At 37.7% G+C, this 19,539-nt stretch overlaps 1 protein-coding gene across 12 annotated transcripts in view; it reads right to left on the bottom strand.

Annotated features, from left to right (window-relative positions):
• Window positions 1–19,539, bottom strand: part of ATXN7 (ataxin 7) — a 145,174-nt gene that overhangs the window by 110,684 nt on the left and 14,951 nt on the right. For 10 of the 12 annotated variants that reach the window (XM_073230824.1, XM_073230833.1, XM_073230826.1 and 7 more), the window contains exon 2: window positions 6,460–6,556. The gene's annotated coding sequence lies outside the window, so the exon portion shown is untranslated. Of the gene's footprint in view, window positions 1–2,051; window positions 2,134–6,459; window positions 6,557–19,539 lie in introns of all 12 variants that reach the window. The other 2 variants (XM_073230829.1, XM_073230830.1) reach the window with 1 other exon arrangement.

Genomic DNA, 19,539 nt, shown 5'->3' with positions numbered 1-19,539 from the left:
TAGCTGCATATGAATTCTCCCAAGGAAACATTCACCAGTAATAGCAAACTATTTTGAAAGGAGAACAAAATTTAGAAATGCACACATAAAAGGTATTAAATTGTAACTATAAACTGAATAATGCCCAAATGTTTCTAGAGATTTAATACAGATCTGTAATTTTAAACTATGGACAAACCTGATTTAAAATCTTTATTTAAAGCCTTTAGGTTAAGTAGTTAAAAAAATAATAATAATAGAAAGGATTCAACTGTAGGAAAAGAATGGAAAAGTCGGACCAACATTTAGCTGTAAAAAGAGGTTGACTGTATGTATAGTTAGAGTTCTGGTGAACTGCCTCAGATGCAATAAAATGCAAAGACGAAACACACTGTTAAAAATTATTCCCCGTCACCTTTGTACTAACAGAGCTTTTACTGAAGTGACTATAAATATCATCATCTTCTGTGCCCAGCAGTTTAAGAGCATGGGTTCTAGAGCCAATCTACCCAGGTTGGATCCCAGGTCTACCACTTACTAGCTGTTTAACTCTGGGGAAATCACTTAACCTCTCTGTGCCTGTTTCATCTACAAAATGAGTATAACAGAATATCTAGTTCATGAGGCATAATAAGAAAGTTGATAGTGAAAAAGCACCCTCCAAGTGTCAGTTATTATTAGCACCCTGCCTGTCACACGGTAAACCCCATTCCTAATCTATCCATACCATATTGTCAGATCAGTCTTGCAGAATGAAGCATGGCTTTAGTTATGTCAGTCCTTGATCCAACACTTCTAAGGGGCTCCCCACTGACCACTGAATTTAATAAAAACTTCTCTACTAGCATTCGAGGCCATCTATAGTTGCCCTGAGCCCCAGCTCCACTATGTCTACAATGTCTCCTCCAGCAGATACTCTATGAACCAACCGAAATGATCAATTCACAGTTGCAAATATGCTCCCCCTCCAGATCCCAGCTCCCAAGCCTTTGTTGATACAATATTTTCTCTCATTGGCTGAAATCCTACCTTTCAATCAAGTCCTCCTCACATTCATGTGTTTAATGAAATCTTTCCTGGTCCTTTACACTAAGTACATGGGAACTCATCCCCACCTAAAAATCACAGGACTTCCATGTTCTGGGATTAAAAGAGTATATGCTCTGAAATCAAAGTGGCAATGAGATGCACACTTAGTCTCCCTGGATCAAGTCTGCATTTCAGCATAAGGGTGTCATTTGGAACTTGGAACCCACCTCCTCACAAACCATAATATGTGTGGTGGCCAGGTCCCCAAGCCGGTCAGTAAAATGCCTTACAGCTGAACCTTTGGACTTACAGCACAAGGGTGTTAGTGCAAGAGGAGGGGACAACACAGACCTTTCTTCCCCCTTTCCTTAGCAAAGTTCTAGCTTTCCAAAGGACAGACTATTCCAGAAAAGTTTACATCCCCTTTTCACATCCAAAATAAAACCTTACTTTTCTTGATAGAGATAAATGGTATGCAGATTTAACTACCTTTCACTAACATGTGAACAAATGACTATGAATGAATATGGTTCCCTGTCTTCAACCCCCAACCCAAACACATATTTTCTGATATAAAAGGGAAGACCTTAATCCAAACGACTTTCTTGATGTGATGATCCCCAGACCTTTCCTCCCAGAAACAACTACTACATTCCCACAAACATTCTGATTTGAAACAGCACCATCTATGACTCAAGGTAAAATATCTGACCTTTCATTTTAACCTAATTAGCCTCTGTTTTGATCATCATAAAATCTGCAGGACCCAGAGGCCTTGATCCTCACTCTCTGCCACATTGTCCTCCCCTGCAAACTGCTCAAAGTGAAGGAACTTAGGAACAGAAAAGGTGAACCATAACAAAGCTGTTACTAGTAAGAAATCTACCTTGGCTGCTTTTCAGTTTCTTGCCCCTCTCCACTTCAGAAAACAGTATTTTTCAAAGGATTTTTTTACAATAGGATTTTTCCAAATGGTTTCTGGGGGCAGTGGTGGCTGAGCACCAATCACAAGTGGATGTTTAGTAGGCTGGAATCCAACTTACCAAGTATTTCTTAAAAAGCAGAGCCAAATTGATGAAGTGGAGTTCACCAAAATTATTAAACTTTTATGCTTTCAAAGGACACCTTCAAGAAAATGAAAAGATGACTCACACACAGAATAAGTGTTTGCAAATCATATATACTGACAAGGGACTTATATCTAAAATGTATAAAGAACTCTTAAAACTCAAAAACGAATAATCCAATTTTCAAATGAGCAAAGGATCTCAACAGACAATTCTCCAAAGATGATAGTACAAATGACCAACAAACAAATGAAAAGATGTTCAATATTATTTGTCATTAGAGACATAACAAATAAAAAATACAATGACATACTACACATCCAATAGGGTGGCTATTAAGTAAATAAAAACAAACAAGCAAAAACATAAAATGACAAGTGTTGGCAAGGATGTAGAGAGGTCGGAATTCTTTTACATTGCTGGTGAGAATGTAATATGATGTAGCCCCTATGGAAAACCATTTGGCAGCTTCTCAACAAGTTAAACACCAAATTATAGTATGATCCAGCAGTTCCACCTCTTGGCATATACTCAAAAGAACTGAAGGCAGGAATTCAAAAAGATCCTTGTACACCAATGTTCAGAACAGTGTTATTCACAAAAGGTAAAAGGTGCAAGGAACCTAGGTGTGCATCAAGTGATAAATGGATAAATATACCCACACAATGGAATATTATTCAGCCATTAAAAGGAATGAAGTACTGATACATGCTACAGTATGGACGAACATCAAAAATAAACCCAGTAAAAGAAGCCAGCCACAATAGGCCACATACTATGTGTTTCATTTATGTGAAATATCCACAGCACACAAATCCACAGAGCCAGAAAGCAAGGAGTGAGTGCTTAATGGAAACAGTCTCCTTTGGGGGTGATGAAAATGTTTTAGACCTAGTTAAAAGTGAGGGTTGCACAACATTTTGAATATACTAAAAACTATTAAATGAGTAAATCTGTGGTATTTGAATTATATTTCAATAAAGCTATTTTTTAAAGCCAACATTAAAATTTGGAAAATTTCACACAAAATTCCAGACTGACTTCTCTTGAAAAATGTCTACGAAATCACACCGTTCACCTCAAGGTCCCTCATGACCACCATCAGTTGGAGGTAAAACTGTTCCTGGAGCCCATCTCTGCCACCGCCTACTCTGGACCTTAAGACATGTTTTGTGTCTGCTCAGTCAGCTTCTGTGTGAAAGAAGGATCACAACAGTATCTACATCTCATCTATACGGTATAACAGTATTCTCATCAGGTTGTTACAGGAGTCAATGAATTAATATGCTTAGAACAGTATCTGACATATAGTAAGTGCTCATTAAGTGTTAGCTACTGCTTTCATATTTTATGATACCTCATCCCCTTTGTAATAGAGATAAATGACATTTGTTTTTATTTATTTATTTTGTTTGTTTTTACAAATGGAAGTATAGTTTATAATATAGCAGTCCAAAACAAAGAACTGGAAAGACAGCCAAGCTATAAATTTTTTAAAAGTAACATGCAAAATACAATGCATAATATGTGTCTAAAAAGTAATGATGACGATGCTATGCATAGAAAATAGATGACTCTGGACTTATGAGGAACAGAAAGTGAAAGACTGTAATTAAAGGGGCTTTTTATTACATACATATTTATACAATGTTTAAATTTTCCAGGTTTATTATAGTTGACATATAATACTGTATAAGTTTAAGATGTACACCATGATGATACACACAACACACACACACACACAACCCCTACACACAGCGAAATGATTGCCATAATAAGGTCAGCTGGCACACCTATCACCTCACCTCACAGTTATCTAATTTTTTTAAGCAAACTTTTATAACCAAGAACTATAATAAGAACAATAAGGATGTTTTATAAAAGAAGAAGAAATTCTAAATTAATTTTGAGACATTTATGAAAACTGTTACAAAATTCCATCCGGTGAGTAGCAATGTCACAGAGTAATAAGACCAGGGGCCATTTGCTTTGCTTTGAAACCCAGATGCTAGAATTCCCAAAGGAACAGCCTCTCTTCAGTTTCCTTCTTCCTTATAGAGTACATATGCTATATTTATAGCTGCCAACAGGAGAGATTCCTAACTCCTTAGACTGACAATCAACACCTTTTACCATCTGGACCAACATCCTTTCTCTAGTTGAACAATATTCTATTGTGCAGATGTACTACAGTTTCTTTATCCATCTATTCAGTTGATAGACATTTGGGTTGCTTCCTCATTTGGCTATTATGAATAGTTGTATGTCATTATCTTTCCTTTCCTTCAGCTTCATGTGCTAATCAAATTCATGCTTTCATATCATTTCAAATCAACCCTTACCCTCCCCAACTTAGCGTGGCCCAAAGTCCTCCCTTTTTGTGAACTTCTTCACCGCTTCTATACCTGAGGTAGCAAACTGTCAGCACGTGGCAGAATCCCACAGAGTTATTTATTTGGGTTGTCACAAACTGTTTTCTTAATTTAGTTGCTAACATTGAAAAAATCAAGGAAAGTCATTAACGTCAAGATTTCAGTTCCCTTAAAAATCTGGAAGGTCTGTGAACATTGTTGTCTCTTGCCTGAGTTACTGTATTAATGACACTAACTGTTCTCACTGCTTTTACAGCCTACGTCAACATAGTGACCACAGTGATTTTATGAAGACAGAAGTCAGATCCAGTCACTCCGCTACCCAGAACCCTCCAGCAGCCTCCCACTTCTCCCACTCTCCACGCAAAAGAAAGCCAAGGCTCACTGGATGATGACCTATGAGGCTACCCGCTGGTCTTTTACATATCTGACTTTATTTCTTACCACTTTCCTGCCTGCTTACTCAGCTCTGGCCTTTTTTCTGTTGCTTAAACAATCCAGGCAGGCTCCTACTTTAGGCCTTTGCTCTGGATGTTCACTCTATCCCCAGATAGCTTAACCGTTCACTCCTCCAATCTTTATGCTCAGATCTAACCTTCTCAAAAAGTCCTACCCTGACCCCCCATATTTAAAACTGTAAGCCCCAGCCCTCAGGAACACTCTGATTCTCCTGAATCTGACCTGCTTTTCCCAGCCAATTGTCTTCATCTAGTATAACATATAAAGCATTTATTTATTGCATTTGACATGTATTATCTGTTTCTTTACACTAAAAGGTAAGTGCCACAATTTTGTTCCTTTGATTTATTAATTCCCAGTGCCCAGAATAGAGCACAGCATGTGGGTGGGCACACAATAAACATCTGTTGAATGAATATCGGGCCTGCAATCAGCTGGCACTGAACAGGGGCTGTCCTTTTAGACTAGACATGAATTTGACAGTTTCTCATGGCTCTACTTGACCCATTTCATTCCTCTACCTGCCTGGTCCCTGAAGACATGAGTCTGTGACACTTCCTTCCCTAACTAGAACTGTCATATCCTCCTGAACTTGTTTTTGTCTGGTAATGGTCAAAATTTTATCTCTGCAGATGAATGTTCATGTTGTCCAAAATGTTTCCATCTTTGCTACAGTTGCCTAAAACCTGATTGAAACATTGCATTTTGTTGCCTAAGTATGTAAGAGAATCAATTTCAGATGCTAAAGCTCCTTTGGTCTTTCCTGTTTGGATTATATTCAGCTTTATCCTTCAATCACTCTTCTTAAAATGCATCTTACTTTGTAAGCCCCCTCACTCCTTTCAGGAGTAGATGGGAGGATGGATTCTTTTTTAATAAAAATTCATCTAGGAATTTTCCCTCTTTTTTATATTATGTGAAACTTACCACCCTTCTCTCCAAACAGTAAATGCACAATGATTAACATGTAGTGAGAAACTCAATTACGGTGGCAGCTATTTTTATAACAGTCTGGGACTGCTCATGAGCAGAGCTGTCTGGCAGGCCAGGCAAGGCACTGGGCACAGAAACTGCACATGAAGGACTCCTGCCTGTTGTACTACTTGCTCAGCAGCTTCCCTGCCCTGAGCAGCTGGGTCTGCATTGTTTGTGGAGAGAAGAAAACAGGAATGAGGAAAAGTGGAGCTGTAGAGAAACCCAAGGGCACACCTTCAGATAACTTCCTAGGAAAAGGTAAATATGGGCTAGACGGGGGAAAAGGGATGGGACAGCGGTATCTCCAAAGTCTTCCTGCAATTTTGTGATTTTAATGAATGGGAAAAGGAGGTTGTTTAGCACTTTTTGTTCTGACAAATGCCTAATAATATTCTACTCTTCAATCCACTGCCATTTCATTTTAGTAAAAGATCAAATTCAGTGTTATGCTTACAATTTAAGATCTTACTCAGATATTTTAAATTTTGAAGACTATTATCCTTTGGTAAAAGTCAAATTCTGTTATAATCTGCAGCATTGCACTTATTCAACTGTGTTATGCTGGAATAGCCAGTTACCTTTTCTTTGGCGGGCAGGCCAAAAATCCTGTTTGATTTACCAGTGGATCTTCATCTGCTATGATTGTGGAAGCTTTCTTCTCACTTCTGTTCAGATCTACAAAAAGAGAAAAAGGGTCAAAGTAAGGAAAAAATGGATAAAGCCAATCAGAAATCTGCAATCTCATTTATTGCCAGATGTTCCAAAATTATTAAATGTGCTTTGAAATGCCAAAATTAAAATTCAAGGCACTTTACCAATTGTACAATAAATGCAATTGTTGTTTTTTTTTTTACAATAAACCTAATTGACTATATTTACAATAAACTAAGAACAAATGACTATTCAGTATGTACATAGAGCCAGCCTCCTGGGGCTTAAAATCATTGTGTTTAATTTGCCACTAATGAATTTTCACTCAATTTTTAAAATGGCTATTCAGAAAGTCTGCGCCTATGAATACTGTCAGAATCACAGATTTAAAACACACACACACTCTTTGAATGAAATGATTATTTAGAGAGCTCACTCTGCCCTTTACCATTCAGCAGTTTATAAAAGCAATTCATAATACTATAAATAGGAAACAAAAACTGAATTAAACTAGCTTCCTAAAAAGCACCAGGAAACCATGCATTCCATTATCTACATATTTTTGTGCATATGTGTACATATATATTTTGAGTAGAATGTGGCTACTATTCTAATTAATTTGGGGGGAGCATTGAGTTAAGGAATCAAGGGATTGGAGGCTGACAAACCAGTTAGACATTAAACTGATTTTCAAGTTTGACATGCAAAAGAGAAAAAACAGCATATATGGGCAATGACATAGCTGTGGAGCAGATGCTGTCAAGGCTTAAAGCACACGGCAGGCTGATCTCATATGAAAAATTCACTAGTAATACACTTCTCTTCCTATAATCCTCACTGGCTATATACCAAGGTCAGGTGGTAGGAATATTACTTTGCTCAACTTTTATTTATTTTCATATACTCGAAGATGGTAAGCCAAATATTCCTATGGTTTGAGATACTAAAAATGCATCTCTCAGAGTCAGTCACTGAAACTCTATGCCATGTTTTGAACATTCACTCCTAATTATCTTCACTGGCTTTTAAATTATTCCTGTATATCATTCCCCTCTCCTTTTTAAAGTTTCAGTTTTATTCACTCACAAAATGTTATCCAGTAATGTAATCATTCAGTAACCATTCCTACATCTTTTTAAGGCAGATGTTTTCTTCCCCTGATTTCTAATGCCTTCCATCTATTTTTAAAATTTTTTCTAATTTCTACTTTAGTGCTCCTTTTCTGCCTTATTTCCAATAAAAGTCACTGTCTTGCTTAACATGTCCATCCTGAGCCAAAATTCATTTATTTGCATCCTAAACATTTTAAGAATGCACTCAAAAGGGGTTACAAATTACCAGGATAGAGACAGCCAGTAAAGATGCTATGTTCGATAACCATTCACCTCACTGACGGTGACTCCTTCAGAGTAGACTAGAGGTAGAGATTAGACTCTGCTTCATCTGATTTCACTAGGTTAAGCTATTTTTCAGTTTCCTATCAGGACACTCCAGCTGTATCTCAAAAGTATTCAGGGAAGTCATCAGATTTTGGATGCTATGAAATTGCCCCCAAGATAGCATTTGCCTTTAGAAGAATTCACCATTTACTAGCCTGCACATCTTAAAAATGCTTTAAGGAAAACTCTACTCTTAGAGAAAAAATGGTAGTGGTAGTTACTAAAAGTAAGAATTTAAAAACAGTAACTTCTCTAGTTAGAAATGGGGGTCAGGAATCTTTCTTTAGTAAGAGAAAAATTATCATATGTTTGGACACATATCTCTCATTTTATCTTCACAGTAACACTGTGTTCAGAGGAGCTGTTATTATGATCTCCGTTTTACTAGTAAGGAAACAGTCTGAGGGAGGTCACAATTTGTTCACGATTACCCAGCAAATAAATGATGAAATTGGAATCAGAATGGAGGCCTTTGGTGCTCATTAGTTCCTTTTCCAGTACACCAATACAGCAATTTAATTTTGTTTTGCAATGAGAAATAGTTTAAAAGGTGGACTGGAGAACATTTTCTAAGCATAGAAACATAAAACTTGATAGCTTTTATTATTAATTCACCACCTACTATGTAACACATATTAAATAAATATAACTTTTTTAATGATTTTCTTTTTTTTTAATGAGAGCCAGTCAGAGGTGGGAAAAGAAAAGGAAACAAGAAGAAAGAAAAGACATAACTCAAATGGTTCTCCAAAGTCCTGAGAAGCATGAATTTATTCACTCTTGTTTTTGGGGGAGAGGGGGGAGATGAGTTTGCAGAAAATGCCTTTTTTCTAGAGGAGCATGCCCAGACCATGGAGACCCTTCTTTATAAGCACTATGTAACTCTCAACCCCATGCCAAGTCGTATTTGTGTTATGGGACTCCAAACGCCTCCCGTTTTGGGCAGAGCTGCATGCACTACCCAAACTGAAGACATTCGATTTGTTTCCTTGAAACCAGAAATTGGGATGAATTGGATCTACTCTGTTCTAGGCTTCAAGCTACCGCCATCTGCTCTCAGTCTATAGGAAAAAGCCAGTCAGCAAAAAGAAAGAAATGAAAGTGCCACTCGGAGTGAACCTGACCCAGGAAGCCACATAGCCCCAGAAGAGAGAAAGGGAAACAGTTTGGGGGTAGGGGGACATTTATGGAGTCTCTGAGAGCTTTCCTGTCCCAGGTGTGGCCTCAGAGGCCCAAAGCACTTCCTTTCCGAGGGCTTTACGAATCCCCTGGACCTGTAGGGTAAATGGCTTCCTTCTTCTGAGCTCAAATTTCTTTTGATTTCTGGTAACTGTGATAAAAATCATCTTGCTCAAGACAGTAAAAACTTGTAAAGCCCACAGTGTTACATGGACAGTGTTCTACAGGAAAAATAACTTATTTGCTAGGAGTAACATTTCTATGTACTTTTAAGACTCTTGAGAGCCTTGCTGTAACTGATGGCATAAGCTGAATCACTTCTTATATAATGGAATCTGTCAAAATTAAACACAACACACTAATCATGATAGAGGAAAGAAAACACAGGCTTGATTGAGTTGGTCTTGTTTTTGAAGCATAACAAATAAACTTCCCTTTTATTTCTTAAACCTTCTTAAACTCCAGGCAAACCATGGGGCTTTAATGTGAGACTGGCACACTAGGTGCTTACAGAGGGCATGAAAGGGAAGAGAAAGGGCTTGAGGGGCCTACAAGGAGGGTAACACAAGTTCTGACTTGATTCTATCTTCTAAGTTAAAGCTCAGGGAAGGAAGACTCCAATGTCTCCATTCTTTACATGAAAAGACTGAAAAGCAAGAGAGGCTTGCCCTAGCTGGTTTATTCATTCAATAAAAATGTATTGAGCATATGTTCCGTACCAGGCACTCTGCCTGGCCCTAGAATCAGAAGTGTATTCAGCTGAGCCATCTAATGCCCATGTTATGCATTTTCTCTCCAGGCTTTAACCCTTGTTACACACAGGCCTAAAATAGTTCACTTTTTTGTCTGTTTGCCTATTCAGTGATCTTAGAGAAAAAAGAGATTTGTTGCTAATATTTAACAATCTGGAAGTGATGGGAAGATTAACATAAAGATCCCTATTCCCATTTTCTCTTTCAAAATCCAAATATCTGCCCACCATGGCCAGCTCTTTCATGGAGATAACCAGCTGATGTCGTGCCATGGGCCACCTCTTACCACTGGCACCTTCTTTCCAAAGTACCCACATTGCTGCCTCACTTGTTTTCCTTCCATGCCTGACTTCTGTAGGCAGCTACACTTGTGACCCTGAGCCTATATTGTTTTCCCAAGTCTCTTCTCCCAAACGAAAAACCACAAACAAAACTTTTAAAAGCAGCTTACATGCCAGCTATAGGCATATTCTCCAAAAATACTGCATTAATGTGGTCCCTGTTCACTGACTCTCTTCCTCCCCAAGTTCCACTTTGCGTTTACCCTACCAGGCTTTCTCCCTGGCAAAGCAAATTTAAGAATAAAATTCTATACTCCATACAACCTGTCTTTTCAATCGTGCTACTGGGTATCCCCCTCTTCAAATGTTAACAGGCGTGTTTGCACCTATTGAGCTACAGAGACTGCTCTCGGAGTCCTTACACTGAACAAATGAGTTTGAAAACATACCAAGGAGCTGAAACCATCCCCTAGCAAGTACCCCAATACCTCCGGCCCAGGTTTCAGGGATACATTTCACTCAGTGCAGTGAGTTGTAGGGCTTTCCTGGCCGTCCGTGAAATAGGAGGGCCCATTTTCTGACACTTCTACATAACTGCACACATTCAGCTCCTCTCCTCTCTCCAAAGGTTCAATACAGCCATCCCCATTCCCTTTGTCATTTCAGGTGGCACAACTCTCCCTTCTCAAGCCCTGTCTTTCTCAGGCTTCACTGAGGTTAAGAAGGCTCCTCCTTTTAGCTGATGGGTCAACAAGCCATTTTTCCATCACTTGTGACTGGTTCACAATTAACCTAAGAGAAAACCAAAAATACAGTAAAATTCCCAGTTCCCCAATTTATACAACATCTTTGGTCAAGTCATAGATTTGCACTTTGACTTAACAAAAGCACATGACAATAATACCAGCAGCTGGCATGTACTAAGCACTTACTAATGCCCAGCATTAACACATAATAAGCACTTTACAATTATCAACTCACTTAAACCTCTCGGGTCTATGATGTTAGAATTTTTACTATACTCCTGTAACAGAAAACTGTGGCTTGCAAGATGAGGCCAATAAGGGGTAAAACGCAGGCAGCTGCACATTAGAACTAACCCTAAATCTGTTCCTCCATTGTCACCACCACAGCAATTACTACCTCTGTTACCTGGACTCCTTTCTCCATGCCTCTCAAGTTAACTGCTTTAGTAATTTATAGCTAAATTCAGCATTCAAAATCTAGCTCAGATGAAACTTCCTTAGGTCATCACACCTCCCTCCCTGAGTGGGACTCTCAGAGGCAGGGTCTGCAGCACTTCATCTTTACATCCCCAGGGTCCACCACTGCGATGGTCCATTCCAGTAATAAAGTATTACTAAATGCCTGCTATGAAGAACTGAATTAAATGGAATCACAGGCTCTGACAGCTACCCATCCACTCTAGTTGTTACTTTGGGCCTGGGATGGGATTTTCTTGCTTTGCTGAAGACTTGCTATTAGGACTTAGTATGTGACTGAGTCCTAAAATGTGAACAGAAATGTTGGGTTCTGCTTCTCAGCTTGACCCATACAAACCTCTTTGTCTTGATGCTCAGTCTCTCTTACCTTCTGCTTATCAAATGGAGAGGGCTCCAAGCACCGAGAAGTAGACAGAGCCACAAAATTCCCCCCCTGAATGACTGGGTGAAGTAAGAGTCTTCTTGCCAACCCACACTGAGCTATGACTTGAGTGAGAAATAAGTATGTATTGTGTGAAGCTACTGAGATCTGGGGCAGCAAGAGAAGTCAGCCTACCCTAATCCAGTATTACTGCTGTTACTATTAGCATCATAATCTTCAGTGTCAGTAGCACAGCTATAAATTACTGAAGGTATACCAAGTAATAGGCAATATACTAAGCTTTTTATATATATATTTGATTCATTTCTCACTATGAGGGAGGTAGTATCTGCATTTTAAAGGTGACAAAATCAGGGATCAAAGATCAATACTCTTTTCCTCCTCTAAGTATTTATAGCATTTACAATCCAAAATATTTGTTAATTAATTATGGATTCCCTTAGTATACCTGTTGCATTGACAGTTTAAGTACTTTTCACTCCTGTAGCTAGTTGATTTGTACTTATAACTTGTTTTCCTCATCTGCACAGAAAGCTGCTAACAGGAGAGACAGGTCTTAAATCTCTTTCACATCACATACCACAATGCCTCATGATTATATGAATTAATATATATTTATTCTTTAAATTATCCATATATATGTGTGTATGTAAAAGAAAAGTAGTGCATATGTATCTTAAAATAATGTATCCTAATATATATAAAATACATACATAGTATACCATATATACATATATCTTAAGATAGGTATCTTAATATATATTATAGGCATACACACACATATATTTTATTTATTTATATATATATATATATATATATATATATATATATATATATATATATATATATACACACACATGGGCAACAGGTATCTTAAGTAAATCTGCCCAAGAAAATTGGGTTATTTACAAAGAATTACTTATTTAGTATGCTGTTTACTCAGATCCATCAATGTAAATTTTCAGTACTATAATTACATGTGTGAAGGTACATAAACAGTACAATGCCTGGCATACATTCCATGATGGATAAATGATTGTTTCCCTTCTCTTCTATCCCAATACCTACTTCAAGTAAAATCATATGCTACTTTGAAGAAAACAAAGATGACCAGAAGAAAAATGTTAAGCCAGAAGTGAAAGTTAATTTTAATTATAAAGAACATTCTATGTGGGTGGAAGAGAGGTCTTAAATATTAGAAACCAGAGCCAAATGAAGATGAATTTCTAATCACAAGAGTATCCCATGTATAGAAATCTGTTTGAACATGACCTTCATAACACGATGCCAGGCAAGCCAAGGAGCCAGTGCTCACATTGCACCTTCATTGCTGGTGAGCTGCAGGATGGTGCCTTGGGACTCACCTTCTATTTGCTCAGTTCCCTAGCTCTGCCCACATGGGGTTCCCTAGAGCCATGCTATCTTTACTTGTAGCCAAATACTAACATGCCCTCCCTGCAGCTCCTAAAATCTTATTTATACTTTGTTAGAAAACAACATACCGGCATCTGAGGATCATTTGTTCCTTTTGAGGCTGTTTGTTTCCAGCCTCATCTATCCACAGGACTCCATTTTTCAGTCAAGACATTCAAAGAATCTTATTAACATGATGCAGATGCTGGCTTTCATATGGTGACATTTCACACTGACCACATACGTGTGGATGGTCCCTCACTTGAGATGGTTCAACTTTCTTTTGACTTCACGATTTTGCAAAAGCGCTATGCATTCAGTAGAAACTGTACTTCTATTTTTGAATTTGGATCTTTTCCTGGGCTAGTGATATGAGGTCTGATCCTCTCTCATGATGCTGGGAGGGGCAGTGAGCCACAGCTCCCAGGCAGCCACATGATCACAAGTGTGCACAACCAATACACTGACAGCCATTCTGTACCACACACCCATTCTGTTTTTCACTTTCAGTACAATATCAAATAAATTATATGACATATTCAACATTTTACATTATGAAAGAGGCTTGTATTAGATGACTTTGCCTGGCTGTAGGCTAATGTAAGTGTTCTGAGCATGTTTAAGATCGGCTAGGCTAAAGCTATGATGTTCACTAGGTTAGGCGTGTTAAGTACATTTTCGACTTTGGTTATTTTGGGTTTATCAGGACATAACCCCATCATGAGTTGAGGAAGATCTGTATAACAAATCGGGGACACAATCTTTATATTAGCGAGTTAATGTAAGTATTTCAACTGCTATTCATTTAAATATAGTGTCCCCCAAAGTCTGTTTTCTTTAAAGAGTTCTTTTGAGGTGAAACAGAACACAAATGTTGCTCACTTTATTTGGTATAGTTAAAATACATATTTGGACTTCTTACTGCCACTCAATAATCAATTGTAATGTTTACTCTGTTGACAGGATGGGCTTTTACCCATGGTAATTTTTCCTTCAACTTCACAGTTATCATCCTTAACAGTAGGCAATAAGGTTAATGCTATAATCAGCTATTACGTGGGCACATATGACTTTAGCTGCTGTTCAAATATAGCAACAGAGAGTATAGAACTAGAAAAAAACAGATTTGAAAATTAGTGAATAAAACTCTGCATAACAATATCTTTTAAAAATAAATATTTTTGAAAAATATTTTTTTTCAAAAATATTTATATTCTTTTAAAAATAAAATTTTTAAACATTCTGAATGAAAAAGCCAATCTCAGAAGATCACATTTATGTAAGTCCCAAAATGTCCAAAGTAGAGAGCTGGAGAACATATCAGTGGCTGACAGGAGTTAGAGACTGACTGTAAGGGTAACAGGAATCCTGTGACTATCAGGGAACAGCATGAGGGGAACTCCCACAGTGATGGAATAGTTCTGTATCTTGATGATGGTAGTGATTACAGGAATCTACACAAGATAACTAACATAACTACACACATACGCTGTACCAATGTCAATTTCCTGGTTTTGCCATTATACTATAGTTAGATAAGATGTAATCGATGAGAGAAACTTAGTGAAGAGTGACCAGGACTTCTCTGTATTACCTTGTACTATCTTCACAACTTCCTGTGAATTTTTAAGTATTTCAAAATAAAAAATTACACAGCTAAAAGTATTTAGGGTTATAAACATATTTCAAAGAATAATTTATTTAACCTACAAGATTAAATAATAGCCAAACCAATGCAAATATATATTATCATCTGACTCATTTTGTTATACAAATGAACTACCAATTATCTTGACAGAAGCAAGGAGAGAGTGGAAAAAGAGTAGGTTTTAGAATGGTTTTTGCTGTGAGGATTCTTTCTATTCATGAAAATGTCAATAACATTGACCATTTTGACAGCCAATATCTGGATGTCTCACAAAGGAGGGTAGTATGTACAAAATGCAAAATATTGTTAAAAAACATATAAAGGCTTCTCTGAAAACCTGTCAGATTCTGCCATTAAAAAAAAAAAAGAGTGCCATGGAACAGTATACTTTAAACATGACTTACAAAACATATTTTATGATTTCTGTATGCTAATCAAGATACCATTAAACATATGATCATATGTAATTTGCAAAGTATATTATTAGACTTACGTGATGACCAGAATTTTTTTTTTAATGTACACATGGCAATGGTTTCTAATTCAAACATCTCTCTGGCTAAATTAACATAAATTGCTGCAATTGGCATATAATAAATAAGAGACAAAAAGAATTCCAGAAGCTGAGAGATTAAACAAAACCAGTGTAAGTTATTTGCATTACAGCTTTAGAAAGAGATCTTTTTATCGGTGATTAAAATGTAACATTCTGGGACTACATCAAAAACATGACTTCATGATTCCCTGTATCTCACATCTAAGCTGGTTCAACATTGGTTCATAATGACTAGGAATTTAAAGAGAAGTTGGCGGCATTTCATAAATACCTTACTGTTCACTCCTTTCCACGTGATGCAATTTGACCTATATTTCCAGTGCCCACTGAAGCTTCGTAGGAGGGGGGAAGAGGAGAGTTTTTCATTTCCCCTACCCTCTGATTAACTAGGACAGCAAATGCCACTCAAGGGACTGCTACTGGGCAGAAGCAAGGGGAAAAAAAAGACATGCTAGTAGGAAATTTCACAGGAGAACATTTAGGAATACTGCATTCTCTGATTCTGCAAACAAACTGTCATGGCTTTACAAGGCTTTACAAGACAACAGCAAGGAAGAGTTGCCCCACTTTACAGCATAATCAGTCCAGGACACCACTGGCTTTTATTTACTTCGGGCTTCCAGGATGATGAAAATTAAGCCTGAACTACAGACTCTTTGTCTTGCTACTGTCTTTATAAAAAATAACCTTTTAATTTTACAATGGTTATAAGTTTACAGAGTTCCTATAGACCCTGTACCAGTTTTCCCTATTTCTTACATTAGTATGCTTCATTTGTCACAACTAATGAACCAACATTGACACATTTATTATTAGCTGACGTCCATGCTTTATTCAGATTCCCCTAGTTTTTGCCTAATGTCCTTTTTCTGTTCCAGGATCCCACACAAGTTGCCACGTCATACTTAGTTGTCTTGTCTCCTTACTCCTCTTCTAGATGGACCGTTTCTCAGACTTTCCTTTTGTGATGACCTTGAAAAACAGTTCTGAAATAGGTATTTTGTTGAAAGTTTTCAATTATCTGCCCAATGTTTTTATCATGACTGTAATGGGATTATGGGATTTGGGATTTACAGAGGTAAAGTGCAATTCCCATCACATAATACCAAATGAACATTTATCACTATTCATGCTGACTTGATCATCCTGCTGAGATAGTATTTGTCAGGTGTCTCCACTGTAAACCTGTGGGTTTTTTAGCCCTTTCCATACTGCACTCTCAACATGGACATTACTATGCGCGTTGCCCACATTTAAGAGCTAGGCAGTTATGTTTCACCTCTTTCATGGGGTCATCCACATAGATCATCTGAAATTCTTCTACATGGAAGATTTATTATCTATTCTCTTCCATTTGCTTACTTATTTAATCATTCATTTTTATCAGTTTGGATCATGGATATTTGTTTTATATTATTATAGTTATAGTAGTATTTATTACATTATATATTATATGTGCATTGCGCATTTATATTTATTTTTATCTTAGGCTATAATTTAGAACTATTTTTTTCAGTTGCTTAAACTGTCCCAGCTGTGACCACTGGGGGCTCTTTCAGACTCCTATGTCCCTGTAATATTGTAATATGCTCCAATACTGTGTGTTGTGTGTCTGTGTGTTTTGTTTTGCTTTGTTTTAGTACTTCCTTGCTTTCTGGCATTAGAAGATGCTCCAGGCTCACTTGTTCACCCCCTGCCTCAACTATAGGGCTAAGTCATGTCTGGTTCCTTTTACTGGAGAATGGTAGTTAAAACCAAGATCTGGGCACTGGGTCTCACCATAGTCTTTTAATGTTTGACATGTTAACATTTCTACATGAGCTACTTCTATTAAATCAACAGTTATTTTTTTTAATATCTTCTTTTTGTAGCAGAACATGATAAATCATGAAGAATATGCTTAGTGATCAAACTACCATTGACCTGGCCACCTCTCAGGTTTGATATGGCCAGTAAATGCCTTTTATCAGAATGAAGTTCCTCCAAAAAAAACCAGAATGAAGACTTGTTTCTATTGTTGGGGAGATGGAGAGGAAATCCAGAATTAAATGCATCTTGCTGTTCTATGCAAGGTCTCCTCCTTTCCTTCCCCAGTACCATTAAATGCTATTTCCTTTGTGCCAACTCTTAATTACTAGAGCTTGAGGAGAACACAAGTATCAGTCATACCTGGCTTTGAAATACATTAGTGATGACTTGTGGCAGCAGCTACATCTTCTTCCTACTTAGAGTTTGTGTATTTTAATGTTACACATAGTTTTTTTTTTCAGTGAGGCTAAATTAATCAGCCCAACACAGAACAGAGTCAGGAGCTTCTTGGACAGTGGGGGCACCTAGTGGGAAGCAGACATGTTTCTGTAGATAATTAAACTGCATGGACTGCAGTTAATCCCATGTAATACACACAGGAAAATTCTTCATCTCAAACCGTTAGTCTGTGTAAACAGGCTGTGCTAATAAAATTTCTGATGACCTCAGACTAATTTTTTAATAGAAAATAGGTTGGGGCCAGCACCTAATACTGCTTTTCTCTGTTGTATTTTTCTCACTCAACTTTAAGATTTATATTCAGTAAACATTTCTTGAGCCTCTACTATATACTAGGCACCACTGAATGTCTGGTGCTTCTAATGAATCCAACATATTCGAAAACAAATTAAGAGCCCTGTTCCCATTTCTCCCTCCTAGCAGAGCTACTGAAGTAGTTGGAAGGTAAGTCAGGCCTTAAAATGCTAAAGGAACAAAGTGTTTTGGAGAAGCACATGGTTTACTGTCTATTTCTATCATTGTTTGATAACATCTTCAAAAGAAAATATTCCTAACTTCCTTATCTGTAAAATAGATATGATCAAAACTACTTCCCTGGGAAAATGCAAAGAAAGCACAGCCCTGGCGCACACATTAGTTTCTGTAAGTAGTAGTTCATGTTCACATTTTGCATTTCATCATAAATACTCTAGGATACAGAGGACTGGCACACTAAGGTATTTCACTGCCAATTTTCATGTCTTTGTAGACCCTAAAATCATGACCTTTAAAAAATGTCAGTTGGTATGTCCCAGTCAACCTGTCTTTGATAAATAATGCACATTCATTAGAGAGACATGGCCAGAATGGACAGAAAACAAGTATAGAGACATGGACCAGAGTGGACAGGAAATAGGTATAAACAACAAAAACTGCTAACATTGCCTGAAAGTTTATTTTGCACTAGGCACTATGTGGATGTTGCACAAGTCTATGAGGTAGACAGTTTAGTTATCCCTAATTTCCAGATGAGAAACTGAGGCTATTGAGATGAAGCACTTTGTGCAAGGTTGCCACCCAACCAAGCTAGACAGTCTATCCTTACAGAAAGACCATAACAAACAACAGCAGAATCATGCCTAATAGCTGAGCATAAACATCCATTCCTTACCTCACACTGCTGACTCCTTTTCAAACACTGTTGCACTGTTACAGTGGAATGCAAGAATCAGCTAAAATGTGTCCTTTGCTATAAAGATGAAAGGCTTTGGACACTTCCGCCCCCAAAAGGGACTCCACATTGGGACATCCTGCTTCCAAACTATTTTCAAAAAATAAAACCCAGCAAGGTCTCCCTATAGCGTTTTGCAGAAAGTAGCTACTCCCTAGCCAAGCCTTCAAGACTCTTCACCCTCAGGCTCCAGTTCTTGCCTCAGGGCATTTGCACTACAGGCTGCTTCTAAATCCTGCCAACTTCTTCTGGACTCAGTTCAGAAGTCATTTAACTCTTCATCTAAATGGAGTTTATCCCACACTCTGATTCCCTAAAACTGGCTTAAGAGATCTCCAGCCTGCTTCTTCTTTAATGTCAACATCCTCAGCATGGGCATCCATACTGACCTGTGTCAAGGACCTTCTCTCTTACAAGCCTACCCCCAGGACAATCACATAAAGGTGTGGAGGGAAGCAATAGGTTTTTTTAAATTAAATAGACCAGGATGTAAATCCTATTTTCTATTTACAAATTTTGTGACCTCATGCAAGACATTTTACCTCTTTAATAAGGACTAATTGAGGGGATAGCACAAAGCAGAGCCTAGCACATACTGGGTACCATTATCATTATCATCCCCATTCTACAGATAAGAAATTGACACTCCAAGTAGC

This window comes from Manis javanica, chromosome 3 (genome assembly GCF_040802235.1).
Source record: "Manis javanica isolate MJ-LG chromosome 3, MJ_LKY, whole genome shotgun sequence".
NCBI lineage: Eukaryota > Metazoa > Chordata > Mammalia > Pholidota > Manidae > Manis > Manis javanica.
This window is presented reverse-complemented; position numbering and strand designations above follow the sequence as displayed.